Source organism: Sparus aurata, chromosome 22, assembly GCF_900880675.1.
Source record: "Sparus aurata chromosome 22, fSpaAur1.1, whole genome shotgun sequence".
NCBI classification, from domain to species: domain Eukaryota; kingdom Metazoa; phylum Chordata; class Actinopteri; order Spariformes; family Sparidae; genus Sparus; species Sparus aurata.
In genome coordinates, this window is record NC_044208.1 from 9,981,287 (window position 1) to 9,996,202 (window position 14,916).

Here is a 14,916-nt window from a genome sequence, read left to right on the forward strand (position 1 = left end):
CCAAGTGTTGTCACAGCCAAGTGGCTGAAAGAGCTCAGTCGTAAGAGAGTTGCTTGTCTGTCTGTAATGTGGATGTTCATGAAAAGAATATTGTCAGAAGTGGGATTCGAACCCACGCCTCCAGGGGAGACTGCGACCTGAACGCAGCGCCTTAGACCGCTCGGCCATCCTGACGATGTGGCGTGATCAGCCGCATTACCACACACTTACAACCAAAGCCTGATGTGATTTCTAATGTATTATTTGTTATCTACTGATTCCTATACTGCGGTCAATCGACCCAAATGCCCAAACGTCAGACGACTGTGAGGATGACGTAACATTCCAATCGCTCTAACGGTGCGGAACTCGGAGGAGGACGTTGAGGCGTGATACACTAACTTTATTCATTTTAATACAGTGACGCACATGCGACAGTATTTACGTTAAGCCTCTTCCGCCGGGTCCATTATTATAAAGATACGGATAGATGTCGCTAGCTGCATTAAAAGGAACATCAGAACTATTAGGTTTAACGGGTGCTTAACATATTTTAATATGTGAAAACCTGAGCGCGACATGCGCTCGTTCACTTCCGGGTCAATGATTAAAAGAACTAATTCTCAGAGATGCGTTTAAATATGAAACATCCGACGATACTTAATAAAAATTCTCTCCTAAGAGCTGGAATTCGCTTAAAACGCTGATGGCAGATAACCCTGCCTTTGAAATTTGATCTTTACTTATGTGTGTTACTAAATCTTTCAAGTGCCCTGTTTTGCCGCAGTGGCGCGGGTTCAAGTCCAGTCCAGGGCAAGTCTTCCCAACTGTCACTTTCACGAATAAGACACATATAATGAGGCAAAGGAGTGTCCCCATTGTGTAGTCATTATTGATGCTTTACAAATATATCTTCAGCATGAGTATGGATACTGACAAGTGAAGTTATAGGAAGTACTGGATACTTGTTTCGGCAGAGTACTTGCTCAACCCTGTTAGTTGTGTTTTCAAGATAACTAATAAAAATAAGTATGGTGTTATTCCTTGTGGGTGCATAAACAGTGACATTACTGCAGGTTAATGCAAAAATCCACATTAACTCCTGGTGTGACCCCTTTAAGGACCCCACTCACCCCATTACCTGTTTCCCCCCCCCCCCCCCCCCCCCCCCCCCCCCCCGCACTCTGGGAAGAGATGCAGATCTATCAGATTTAAGGCAAGCAGACTGAAGAGCAGTTTCTTCCCACAGGCACTGAAATGCGCATTTCACTGTGAAATGCTGTTGTTTTTGAAACAATGGCAATAAACTTCTATTCTATTCTATTCTATTCTACAGAATTTCCTGTTTGTGTTTCCCCTCTGGAGGGCGCTGTTGAGCCAGGATCGTTTCGGAGGAAGTGTTGAATGTGGCTCTGCAGTTGGATGCATGCAAGTGTCCAACCAGTATTTGTTGCCCGTTTACATTTAAGTTTAGTTGTTTACTCTGTGGGTGGAAAACTAAAAGTACTCTATGTCTAGCAAAGACAAAAAAATGTCACAAATACATTCAGGGGTATAGCGCAGCTTCAAATGCTTGGCTGGGAGAACTCAGTCGGTCAAAGTGAGTTGACCCTTCCATTATGTGTATATTTATGAAAAGAATATTGTCAGAAGTGGGATTCGAACCCACGCCTCCAGGGGAGACTGCGACCTGAACGCAGCGCCTTAGACCGCTCGGCCATCCTGACATTCTAGCCAATCGCCATGATAACAGATTTGTTCATGAACGCCTGATTAAGCACTAATTTCTATTGTTTCTAAACAGGTTTATAGTACATTAGTGTTCCGTTGCGGTCGATTGACTGAAATGCTCAAACGTCAGCTGATGTAACATTCCAATCGCTTCAACGTCGCAGAACACTGAATAGGACGTTGAGGCGTGATACAGTATTCATTTTAATACGGTGACGCACATGTGACAATGTTAACGTTGTGTGGCTCCAACAACGACCAATCGTCATGGCGAATTCTCTCCAGCTTCTAACATTTGACCAATCACGGAGAACAAATGTACAACACGCGGCTGTCCACTTCCGGGTCAATGGTGAAAACCATAGACATATAAAGAGTAGACGCCGCATCGATCGTAACTCTAAACTGATTTTCACGCGTTTTTTGCTGCAAACATCATACATGTAGCTATGAAATAGGCCACATGGTTCGGCGTATTTTAATATTCATAGTGGGATTAACTGTAATATAATATTCTGATAGATGATATATGTGATGTATGAAAGGTATTTTGCTAACACATATAAACACAATATAAATCATCTACAGAGTATCAATATAATTTATAGACATATATAAAAAGTTATATATCAGAGAGAGAGAGAGAGAGAGAGAGAGAGAGTGTGTTCAGAGGCTGTTCTATACCAGGCATTCACATCAAAACAGCAGGAAATGTACCTATTCCAGCAAATATAGCATAGCAAACCAAAAAGTTTCACAACAGAATACAAAAGAGTGACAACCATGAGTGACTAGAACAAAACCTGGATAACAAATGGGGAGGGGAAAGAAGTGGAAATGCCTCTACATGCTCTCATCTTTTCAGGCTTGTATAACAAAGCAGAGAGAGAAAAAAATTGTAATGTAAATATACATTCTCAAGTTAACACAAGAACATGACACATCTCCACCCCAAACCATATTTACACATGTACAAAGTTGCTTATGAGAGTTTTATACGAGCTAAAACCCCTGAAAGAGGACTGTTGTGCAGAACTTTTTTTCTCAAGCTCCCCTTCTGCAGGTCAAGACAGGTGAGTTTGGCAATGTGGTGGTGATGCAGCCTTATCTTAAGAAATACAGACACAACCAGTGACAATAAGTTGGAATGATGGTTATCGATGCCAAACTGTGTCTCCTCAATGTGTTCCCGAAGCAGAAAAACATCCTCCGTTCCAAGCTCCTCCCTGACGAGGTGCGTGACTGTCAACACCTTTGGAGCTTGCTTTGTTGAAGCTTGGCGAATCACCCTCTCTGCAGCTCTCAAAACCTTATAATAATAATAATAATAATAATAATAATAATAATAATAATAATAATAACAACAACAACAACAATAATATATTATATTTATATAGCACTTTACACAGTGCTTAAAGACACTTTACTGAACAGAGAAAATAAGAACAAAGAACAAAGCAACTTCAATATACAAAGATTAAAAGATTTTTAAAAAACAAGATAATAAAATCAAACCTTCACTGTGCCTTGTGATGGAATTACTAGGCCGCCGTTGTTTTTCAGGGCTAGAAGGTGGTAGCTCTCGTCAAATGATGATGGTACAGCATCTCTGACCGAGCTCGCACGGCACACATCACAGGAGAGCTTTCGCAGAATCTGCCGGACTACAAATCCTGCTATGTAGACGAGGGCATTTTCCAACAGACCACCAACCTGAGTGGGAAGATAACTGTGGTCACACACAATGGCTGAAATGTTGGCGAATGGAGATGGGTGCTCTTCAGCAGTGTGTCCTCTACAGCTGGCAAGGACACAGTGTCATCTTGTTCAGACCAGGCTTGTCATCCACCGAACGCAGCCACCTGTAAAAAAAATAAAAAATTTGAGAAGTAGCTATTTATTTTTAACGTGTTTGCATCAGTAATTTCCAAAAATTCAATCAGACAACATTAAGCCTACCTTTGTAATGTATGTGGATGTGGGAGAGTCTCTCTGAGATCTGAAATTTTATGAGCAAAAAATGATAAGTCCCCTACAGATAATAACTAAGGAGTTTAATGAAGACTGTAAGAATAACATGTACATGAATTTCAAAGTGCTAATATCATCTTTCCTGAGTAGAATTCCAGCCTCTCTTTGAACTCTTCATTAATGTGGTTCTTTTCCCTCAAATCCCCCAAAAGACTCTTCACTGTGGTCTCTTTTCTCTGGCCATGGCATTCTTCTTCTCTCGCTCCAGACTTTGCACTCATGCTAAGATTTCATTGAGTCTGGTCTTAAGAGCAGTAGGAGAAGCAGGCAAGGCATAGCCATGATCCTAGTAGAAAGAGGGATGAACATGGTTTGAGTGATGTTTCACCACACACACACACACACACACACACACACACAGACACACACCACTCAGTGTGTTTACATGCACAGCTTAGTCGGATTACAGCCATAGTTCGACTATGCTACTCAACCAGACAACTGCAATTATCCGAGTATACATGCCGGTGAGAAAATCGGATTATTGGGCCGAGGCATGTCATACCCCGGTACGCTAGGTGGCGCTGTACCCATTTCAACTAGTGGAAACAGAGACACCTCCGGCTGACCTCTTTACGTCACCAGCTGCCTCGGCATTCAAGAAAGATGGCGTACGAAGAGCGAGACGAAGCTACATCTTTGTACACTTCATATATGGTGTTCATGGTAATTACACAAACTAGATGCACAATGGCTCTATCTTGGGGTGATTTCGGAGGAAAGACGCCGCTGCCGCCGTCCGTCTACTTCTGGCTCACGGCCGCGGGGAAAAATCTCGCACCTGCGCAGAACCAAAATCCGATCCTATCCGCTGGAAGGTATACAATAGTAGAACGTCTCTGGTATACATGCAGGAGTAATGCGACTATCAATCGAATAATCTGGGTGTTTTAATTCGACTATGAGAAATCCGATCCGGTCTGATTTTAGTCAGACTAAGGTGTATACATGCATCTTAGAAATCCCATCATAGTCAGACTAACCCAGTAATTCGGTTTTCTTGAGTGTCATGTAAACGCACTGACTTTGACACCACTGTTGTATGGCCCACATTTTTTCTTATAGTCATCACCTGTCAAAGCCACTACCAGCACTGTGTGTGTGTGTGTGTGTGTGTGTGTGTGTGTGCTCGCTGAGGTTGAGGGTGGGGGTTGCAGTTTCTGGGGCATCCTGAGGGGCCACGGACAGGCTCTCTTCAGCTCTTCTGGAGGTAGATGTAGTCCTGCCCTTTTCCGGCTAAAATGCAGAAGCATAATCCTTGAAAAGAATATACAGGGATAAGTATCTCACCCTGCCCTGTGATCGATTAATAGAATATTTACATTTATGAACGCTAATAGCCTTATGATGATACACCTACTATTTGGAGGTGAACCGGGAAGCTGAAGATGGATGGAATAACACCATCTCTGAGTCGGACAATCTGACCTGTCCTATCAAAATCACCCTGCTTAAAATGTTCACAGCAAAGCACGGATGAATCACTTGCAGTGAATCCTTCCCTCCTCAAAGCCACTTCCCACTTCTTCCTCACATCTTTGTCTTTGGGAAACCTTCAAAATGAAAACGATAGTCTGCACAAAAACATTTTACAAAGGAGGTCAAGCTTATTTTCCTCCTTCAAATTTCTTACAAACTTTCTTAAATAAAACTCCTATTTTGATGCATATCTGTTGAAATGAACCAAAGCTGCTTAAATTGTGAATAAGCTTGTTTGCAAACTATTCTACAATCAGATGTTCGGTTGTTTGTACTTTTAAAGCAACACTTTGTAGTATTTGGACCTTAAAATAATGTTTCTAAACTCATTGAAGTTGTAGAAAAATGCTTAATAGGATGAATGGTGCCGCTGCTGCAGCCTGAGCGGGGTCGCGTCACATGACACTGCACTATGCAACTTCCCTGCGTGGGTAGAACACCATGGTGAGCTCCAGAGACCGAGCTCAAGCCCAGTCCCCCTGCTCCTCTCACCTGCAAACAAGCGCCCTGTGCTGGGCTGCAGGGCCAGCCAGCCTCCCTCGAGCTCTGGAGCTTTGCTCGGCACGGACCTACCGGCGATGACGACAGCTACTGGCAACAGCACCGGTACTGGCGTGAATGGAGAAAGGACTTATGAACGGCAAATTCACTTTCAAAACACGGCAAGATGGTTTGGTCGCTAAGACAAAAGTTATCTGCACGTACTGTGGACATGAAATGAGTTACCATTGAAGTATATCGAGTCTCAAATATCATTTGCAAGCCAAACACATGGCAGATGCAGATAGCCCACCGCCCCCCCTCGCCAAAAGCAGACATTACCATGTTTTGATCCCATTTAGGGTAAGGGGATATTTTTTGAACCTTTTATTTTCCTGCATGATTTGAAGTGTTGAATAAACATTTTCATAAAGCAAGCATATTTGCCCTTTCTTAGGTTATTAAAAGTATTAAGAACATGAAAAAAATACATTAAGGTACATTTAGAACAGAAAAAAATGTGCCAAAAAATTGCGATTAATTTGTGATTAATCGCAAGTTAACTATGGACAAAATGCGATTAACCGCGATTAAAAAAATTAATCGTTTGACAGCCCCACTTATAATGCAACTATAAATTGTTGTTCTCTAAATTTGTGCATGAGTTTTTGAAATTTACAAAGTTATATGTAACTATTTACCAGAGATGGGACCAAGTCACATATGTGCAAGTCTCAAGTAAGTCTCAAGTCATTTTTTCTTGGGCAAGTCAAGTCACAGGTTATGTCAAGTCAAGTCAAGTCAAGTCCTGTCCTAGGTCAAGTCAAGTCACCCTATTATTGCAATTTTACCCTCAGAATCTGATCTTAATAAAGTGAAAAAAATTGCAGGCTGTGTAGATTTAGTGCAGACGTTTCTCGTCTTTTTATACTCTGCATATCTGTGAAACAGAAGCAAAAACACTAATGGGATGTACTGTATGGCCAGACAGACATGCAACATACAACATAATAAGTGGTAAATACAAAAATTTTAAAAAGGAAAAGTTCTTTGAGGCTTATTTGTAGTTTTTATGTATTCACTTGCTCCATATGAAATCATGTTTACTTTATTCAGTTTTATCCTCATATTCATTGCATTAAAGCGACACCTCATTTACTCAGCTGTTAACCCAAATCAACTTCATATGCTGTTTTTAACTAAAGGTTACTTCATTTTAAAATTCTATTTATTTCATGTACTGTTTTAATATATGTATTCCATTTAATTACTTTGCTAAGTTTTAAAACCATATTTCTGTCATGATCAGTTTTTTAAGCAGTATCTAGGGCCCTAAAAAATCCGTTTTATTTTTTCCCAAATTCCGTTTTTTCCGTCATAATTTTTGGGAATTCTGTTTTTTCCGTTTAAATTTTCGCGAATCCCGATTTTTTTACCTTTTACTCTTAATATACTACCAACAGCAGTGTGTTTTTAATGTAAATGACTAAAATGTACACAAATTAAATAGAAATTACCTTAAATTAATTGAGGTGACAAACATATTTCCTCAATACTGTACCGTACAGTACAGTAAAGTGCATCAAAAATATTTTGACTTCATCATGTCTTCATACAGGGGCGGCGGTAGCTCAGTGGGTAGAGCTGGTGGACCAGTGATCGGAAGGCCACTGGTTCGAATCTCCGGCTCCCCTGGGGTGGGACTGAGCTACATGCCGAAGTATCCTTGAGCAAGATACTGAACCCCAGAATTGCTCCTGATGCGCAGTTGGCACCCTGTGGGGCAGCCACTGCAATCAGTAAGGGTCCTGCAATGAGCTGGCGACTCATTCAGGGTGCACCCTGGCCTACGCCCATGAGTAGAACTGGATTTGACCCCAGTAAGCCCCGCAACCCCTCAGGGGGATAAAAGGCGGCAACATCCCGCAACCCTCGCGGAATAAGCGGAAGAGAAACGAACGAACATGTCTTCATACAGTAGTATATTTTGTGTCTTTATGGGTTTCATTGAATAAAAACCTGGTCAGCTCTCAGGCAGATCCAGAAAATGTTTGCATTCCAAAACTGTTATGAAAATTTAAGTTGTAAATATTTTAAAAAATAGATGACCAACTAAATGAGAAATTATGCTTGTAACGTTATGTTAATAACATACTAACCAGCTAGCAGTGAAAACACCAACCCTCCCCCTGTCCTCTGAGCTCCCAGCCCAGGCAGAGTCAGCTAAGAGGGTTGTGGCTAACGGGGCTAACTAGCTAATAGCAGCTACTGTTAGCAGCAGTTAACAGTCACTCTGCAGGGTTCGTACACATTTTTCAAGGTCAAATTCAATCACTTTTCAAGCACTTTTAAGGGTCATTTACAACATTTTCCAGCACCTTATCGCTGGGGTAAAATACATATCTACAGGAATATATATACTTATGATTTTTTTTTTTTTACTTTTTAATCACAATTATGTACATTATATTATGCTGTAAACATCTAAAATGATGTTTCATGATAGCAAAAACTTTAGAAATTAAAGGAGAACACAAAGTTTTATCCAAAAAAAAAGGAAGCCACTTGGCGTTCTTCAGGTACACTTGCACCGGGACAAAGAGAGACCTGAGGGCACCCTGTAATTTTCTTTTTTGACATAAACTTTTATAAGATTTTCACTTATTCATCAAAGTTTATTAATATTGAACGTGTCATCAGTCGAAATTGCATCAAATTCACCTTCTCCTCAGCCATCCTTCTCTATTGCTACCAGGCTGCATGTGTGATGATACACACACACACACACACTTATTTTATATCTCCTTGTAATAATAAAACTATCCAGTCTGATCCCAATGTTGCCAAGACACAGATTCATAATGTCAAGCACTTTCAAGGATTTCAAGCACCCGTACAAGCCCTGGCGATTCCGTGATCGCGGAAATCATAGGGCCCTAAGTGTCTACCTTATTAAGTAATGTTTTAGCTTAGTAATTACTCAATTTTAAGACAATTGCTTCATTTAGTCCATCTCAAACAGAATTCATTCAACTTCACAACATTAGTTACTACTACTACTTTTAGGTGGCTTCATAGCTGCAATATTTACTTTGCAGAGATGACCACCGCGTGCGCGCGCGCACACACACACACATACACATACACACGTAGCGGACAAATTCACGCAGGCGGCCCGCCGTTGCTTAAGATAGGCAGAGAAAACATTCGGTGTTGGCGGGCTGGTATGTTATTTAGCTCATTTATCCCTGTGTTGCTCGTTCGTAAAACGTACAGCCAGTCTCGTGATGAACCGGTCGGAAGGTTCGCTCACGTTGTCTGGGGTTAATGTTGGCAAATGAAAAAAACAAAAAACAAGTTCCACCAAACTGACCCTCCCCACCCCCAGCTCCGTATCATATCAAGCTAAAGTTAGCCAACTACCGACTAGGCCAACAGGATAATATTAGCTAATTGACAGGCACTTACTGGGAAGAATGGCTCTTCGAATGACGAACAAAGTTTCAAGGTGTCGCTTGGCTGTCCGAGATGTTTATGTCGCATGTCTTGCACTATGATGTGCGTCTTTAGCCGTCAAAATGGTACTTCCGAAAGCCGAAGGCGATGACTCTCAGCACCCCTCCCGCTGCCATGTTGATGCAGATCTGATATAAGAGGGTGTTTTTCTCAAATAAACACGTAAGGTACGTAGAAAGTGCATGACTGATTGACAGGGTAGTGATCCAATCATGACAACGCCATTCTCAGCCTGCGCTCCTACCGGGTTTATATACATATACATATATATATATATATATATATATATATATATATATATACACATATATATATATATATATATATATATATATATATATATATATATATATATATATATATATATATATATATATATTAATTTATATTCAAACTGAAATCATGAACTGAATAACACTCAAGTCATTCAAGTCATTGTGTCTCAAGTCAAGTCCTAATTAACTTCCAAGTCCGAGTCTAGTCTCAAGTCTTTTATTTTTTTTCAAGTCAAGTCACAAGTCATCAAAACAGCGACTCGAGTCCAAGTCACAGTGACTCAGTCCCCATCTCTGCTATTTATATTTAAATGCAGGCAATGCCTCAGGCTCATTTATGAGGAGCTGCACTGCCTTCGCGAAAAAGCGTTGCGGACATTATTTACCATATTTACCGGTTTTTGACGCGCCAGCGTGTCCGTCAACTCAGGAGGTAGGAGGTGGGTGGGCTAGCAGCTAGCTACACACGAACTCCTCAGACCCGAAAAGACTCGGTCCGGACTCGTTTAGTCTCATTAGTCCACAACCAGGGCTGTAAACTAGCGGTCGCCACTCGCCAAATGCGACTAAAATATTCCCCTGGCGACTTAATTTTGGTGGGATACATGCCACGGGGCGGGTAAACGTTTGTCCCGATGGTCGTGCTCTTGCAATAAATTATGCATGATATAGCAAAACATTGTAGTAGCTGTAAAGTGATAAATTATGACGGTAGCAAACGTTAGTGCTAAACCGGCTATTTGTTGTGTGTCGCACTGAAGTAGCTCCCCCGACGTCACCGCTGTAGAAAATAGTTCCCCTCAGAAGCAACGTAGCGTGCGCGTCACCGCTCTTTAAAAGTTTGGCGGAGTGACTGTGAGTCGAGCGCAGCAATGACGACACCTCTAACTCATGAGCTGAGGGAAGTTGTACTTAAGATGCGCATAATTTCTAAACGACTTCCTTCAATTAGGTTTCAGTATGATAATCAAGTGGCTTAATATGAGAACAGTTGTCACGTCACAAAACGTGTAAAACCATGGGTCTATCAAATTCAGTGTAAATGTTATTATGGTACAGTCTCCACTGACAAGTCTATTACAAAGCCTGATAGTTATTTAATGAGTGTTTCCTTTGTCAAAGTTTTGCACTGTTCAAGTTTTCAATTTGCAATGTTATGAAATGTAATTAATAATATTAAAATGTATTTCTAAATAATACTTTGGCCTTTTCTAAGCATGTATTGTTATATAATACTGTTATCTCCATGAAAAGTACTGAAACAGATGTATATGCAACAAAAAGAGGCAATTTATTATTTGGCCAGTAAAAAATTAACTTGGCCGGTAGATTCTTTCATCTACCGGTCCCCTTGGCAGGTGAGCCAAAAAGTTAGTTTTACAGCCCTGTCCACAACAGTCAGTTTAGATGCACAGAACGGCCCGAACCGCCAGCAAAATCCCGATCCAGCTTGCACCGCTGCAGGTATAAATCCGCTTGTTTTTTCAGGTGTGTCGTTAGGGTGACCTCTGCAGTGATCAGTGTTGGTCACGTTACTTTTAAATAGTAATTAGTTATAGTTACTAGTTACTTCTCCCAAAAAGTAACTGAGTTAGTAACGGAATTACTCCAATATAAAAGTAATTAGTTACCAGGAAAAGTAACTCTTGCGTTACTTTCTTTTCTTCCCCTTTTGAGCTCGGCATTAATTTTAATGTACTCTGCATCTATGTATTTAGAAAATGTCTTTCTGCATGGCGGACCGGCACCTGCTCTCCCTGGTATTTAGCCAATGAAGGAGTCTGGGTCAGCTGTTGATAACGGGAGCATGTTCTCAACAACATACCTGTCTATCATTGCATTCAGTTCAGTGTGTGTCACAAGTTTTAGTGAAGCTGGAGCAGAAACATCCAGCTTTAGCTGCTCGGACGGCTCCGTTTCCTTCTGTGTTGGAGGAGCTCACGTTAGCCACACCTGCTATCATCATCAACAGTGTCAACAACGGAGTTTTTGGCCACTAGTGTTATAGAAGCGCGTGCAATTGAGAGATGCTTCATTAGATTAGAGTTGCTTAAAACGGACGTGGACAAAAGAGATTAAAGTAGTGTCTGTACTTCCACTTTGAAAACGTTAACTTTCCCTCTGGACTCGCCATTTCTGCAGCTCACCTCTGCTAGTTTGTGTGTGCGAGGCTGTGTGGTTTGTGTGTAAACCGAACACAGCCTCTGATTGGCTTACGAACTCTCACTCTACCTTAGAGAGCCAATCATCACCTCTGCGGTTGTCCCGCCCCTCCCTCCTGCCTCACCGGAGGAAAAATAAAGCAGCCCTGCCGCTCCGGTGGCTGAGAGCCGAGTCGGATGACAACAGCTTCAATGAGAAACTTCAATTTGTAACGCGCTACATTTTATAGTCGGTAACGGCGTTGTATGATGGGAAAAGTAATTCATTACATTACTCCGTTACTGAAAAAATAACGCTGTTAGTAACGCCGTTATACTTAAACGCCGTTACTCCCAACACTGGCCCCAATACCTGCATTTTGGGCTGTTTGGGGTTTTTATGTGTTTCAGTAGTTTAGAAATTAGTTTAGCAAGGTTAGGTCGGAGGGTTTTCCCCAATCACCTGTTAATTGACAGAGGAGGCAGATTGTGATTGACAGAGGGAGATAGCTTTCCACGAGGGAAACATCGCCTCACATTTAAGTTTAAATTCCCATAGGCAATAAAAATCTGAAGAAATCTGGATCTGTATTGCTCATTTGTAAACACAACACTTATCAGCCTATAGGCAATAATCTAAAGGTTTATTAATTACATTCTATTCAAATTTGCTTTACTGGCGTGAATGCTACAACAACAATATTGCTAAAGCACCAAGAACCACTAAAAAAGTACCTAGAACTAGAACGGCCAAGACGGTCATTTTGACCGTTTTCAAATGTATGTGCAATAATTTTGTTGAATGAAAAAATGCAATACTGCTGTTACATGACTTTTCCTGAAAGTGCCTGTATTTTAATTTAGAATAGTTTTTTTTTAAATAAATTACACACAAAAAGAAAATATATGTTTTACCTATTTCGGCCATAAGCGGTCATATTGACCACACATCATTTCGCAGGGTTTGCTGCTTTCATTGTCTCTCTTGTCTCTAACTTTGATAGCGGTCTCAAGCTGTGCTTCTTCGTGAATCTACTTGTAAGTTAATTATTACATGGGTGCAGATCCCGGGTGGGGATCTGAAAAAACATGAATTATCCCCCCCAATAAAAATACCCTTAATTATTCAAAATTGAACAAATGTATTTATAGACTTCACATTCTTCAAAGAAATGATTGAAATGGTGGAACAAATAATGTTTGCGAAATATATTTCTGACTCCACAGGCCGTGTGTGGCAATTGTGCAATAGCACTAAGGGCTGCAGCATCTCCCCTGCTAGCGGTACCGTCAGCTACAACAGTTAGCTTCGGCTTCATCAGCACTGCACCTGCTGCTAGTGACCGCAATTCTTCCTCCTCACGTTCTCACTGCTTTGTGGACCAACTCAGCTCTGACCGATTGGGGAGTGATGGGGTCATGTAATCGTAATTTATTATTACTAGTGCAGTGCCCGTAAGAAAAGTGTATTCCTATTAAAAAAGTGGGAGGTTAAGCAGCTTTTTCATGGACGGCCAAATGAGGCTGTGTTTGAAGGTGGGACGTCAGGGATACTTAGGTTTGTTGTGAAATCCGATATTCCAGGGTATAATTGGCTGTTTTTAACTATTTTTGATTTTGCCATTATATTTCACCTTAAAAGCTATTTACTTGGTGTCATTATTTTCAGCACAACCTCACATGTGTGACTGTGCAGTTCTTTTTTCATTTTGACATACTGTATTAACACAATGGACCTAAAATCACAAAAAAAACATAAAATCCGAGTAGAAAAAGTTAGATTTTTTTACTGTGAAAACCACAAATATGTTTAACAATCCTTTTTTTTTTTTTTTTTTTTTTTTTTACTTATAATGCAAATATAAATTGTTGTTTGCTTAATTTGTGCATACATTTAAAACATGTACAAAGTTATATGTAACTATTTACATTTAAATGCAGGCAATGCTCAGGTCTGCATGAGCTCCTTCCAGCTGAATAAATAGCTGGACTGCCTGCTCCACATTCAGCTTCTCCTCATTATTCTGACTCATTAAACAAAAAACCGACTCCACTACACACTAAACACACTACACCAAACACTACATAACACACTAACTATACACTCCAAACACGCTAATTGTCAAGGGGCGTTCAGACCGAACGCGATAGACGCGAATGGAGCGGCAACTCTGCATTGAAAATCAATGTAAATGGCGCGATGACACGCGATTCAGGCGACGGCGGCGCGAATGGAGCGTCTGGCGCGGCGCGAATGAAGCGTCTGAAGCGGTGCGAATAAAGTTGAAAATATCCAACTTTTCAAGCGGCATCGCGCCGCTACATCCAATCAGCGACGAGTTCAAGCCGACGACGTCACTTCCATCACGTACGGTTGTTTGCGGTTGCTCAGAGCAACGATGGAGGAGAAGCTAGTTGTAGCTGTGTGTGGGCACCCGGTGCTGTACGACACCGCAACTCACCTCAGACAGATGGACAGGCGCTCCGCAGCTGAGATGGAGTGCCTGTAGTTGGTGTCCAGGCGGGAGATCCTGGCATCGACTCGAGCTAACAGGTCCTCGAACTGGGCTCCGGTCAGCCTGAGGTACCGATGGAACCGGTCGTCATCCAGATGGAGCTCCTGGAGGAGACAGTGAAATTCCCCCAGCTCCGTGTGTCTCCGGAGGACTTCATGAATCCAGACACGACGGCGGGTGGTTTTCCGGCGTTTCTGGGACAGCCAGGGCCGCCTTAACCTAATGTTAGGCCCCGGGGCTGAGAGGTTTTGTAGGCCCTCCATCCCCTCGATTCTCATTTTAAAAAAGCGTAATATCTAGGTAATCTACATCACAAAATGCAGTAGTTTCTTTCGAGACATACAACAGTGAATTTTCCCTCTTTGAGCCAGAAAACACCATAATATTGTTATTAACATATCACTGAGCCCACTTGAGTAGAAACACAATACACTTTATTGAAGAACCACACACAACAACGTATGGTGATAATAAAACCAAAATGTGTGCAAATATGATTTCAAACGATATTATGAAAAACATCACCAACCATCACCTGTCTACACAAACATTGATAATAACTAATAACGGCATAAGCGAAGAACAGCAACAGATCAAAGTGGAAGCCTCTTCTCTGGCCTCAGTGGGCCTGTGAACCAATCACATGCACCTGCACAGACACAAACACACTCCATTCAGCCCCATGGAGAGCAATATGGCCTAATGCCAGGTGACAAAAAGATGAAACTGAGCAACATTTATAGAAGGTTTGCAGTATAATCTAAAAAC

At 41.4% G+C, this 14,916-nt stretch overlaps 2 long non-coding RNA genes and 2 other non-coding genes across 6 annotated transcripts; all 4 read right to left on the reverse strand.

Annotated features, from left to right (window-relative positions):
• Positions 1 to 91: 91 nt before the first annotated feature.
• Positions 92 to 174, reverse strand: trnal-cag (transfer RNA leucine (anticodon CAG)). Its single transcript has one exon. It is a non-coding gene; the product is annotated as a tRNA-Leu (tRNA).
• A 1,027-nt stretch (positions 175 to 1,201) lies between these two features.
• LOC115574668 (uncharacterized) lies at positions 1,202 to 4,160 on the reverse strand. The gene is made up of 3 exons (XR_003982534.1): positions 3,670 to 4,160; positions 3,226 to 3,572; positions 1,202 to 3,019 (listed from the first exon to the last, which is right to left on the reverse strand). It is a non-coding gene; the product is annotated as an uncharacterized LOC115574668 (long non-coding RNA).
• On the reverse strand, positions 1,624 to 1,706 carry trnal-cag (transfer RNA leucine (anticodon CAG)). The gene has a single exon. It is a non-coding gene; the product is annotated as a tRNA-Leu (tRNA).
• A 260-nt stretch (positions 4,161 to 4,420) lies between the features above and the next one.
• Positions 4,421 to 10,001, reverse strand: LOC115574670 (uncharacterized). Of its 3 annotated transcripts, none has more exons than XR_003982537.1 (4): positions 9,887 to 10,001; positions 5,713 to 5,829; positions 5,102 to 5,294; positions 4,421 to 4,998 (listed from the first exon to the last, which is right to left on the reverse strand). It is a non-coding gene; the product is annotated as an uncharacterized LOC115574670 (long non-coding RNA). The 3 variants fall into 3 exon arrangements; XR_003982536.1 differs by lacking the exon at positions 9,887 to 10,001 and adding an exon at positions 9,169 to 9,327; XR_003982535.1 differs by lacking the exon at positions 9,887 to 10,001 and adding an exon at positions 9,169 to 9,327 and having other exon boundaries at positions 5,102 to 5,829.
• Positions 10,002 to 14,916: the final 4,915 nt, after the last annotated feature.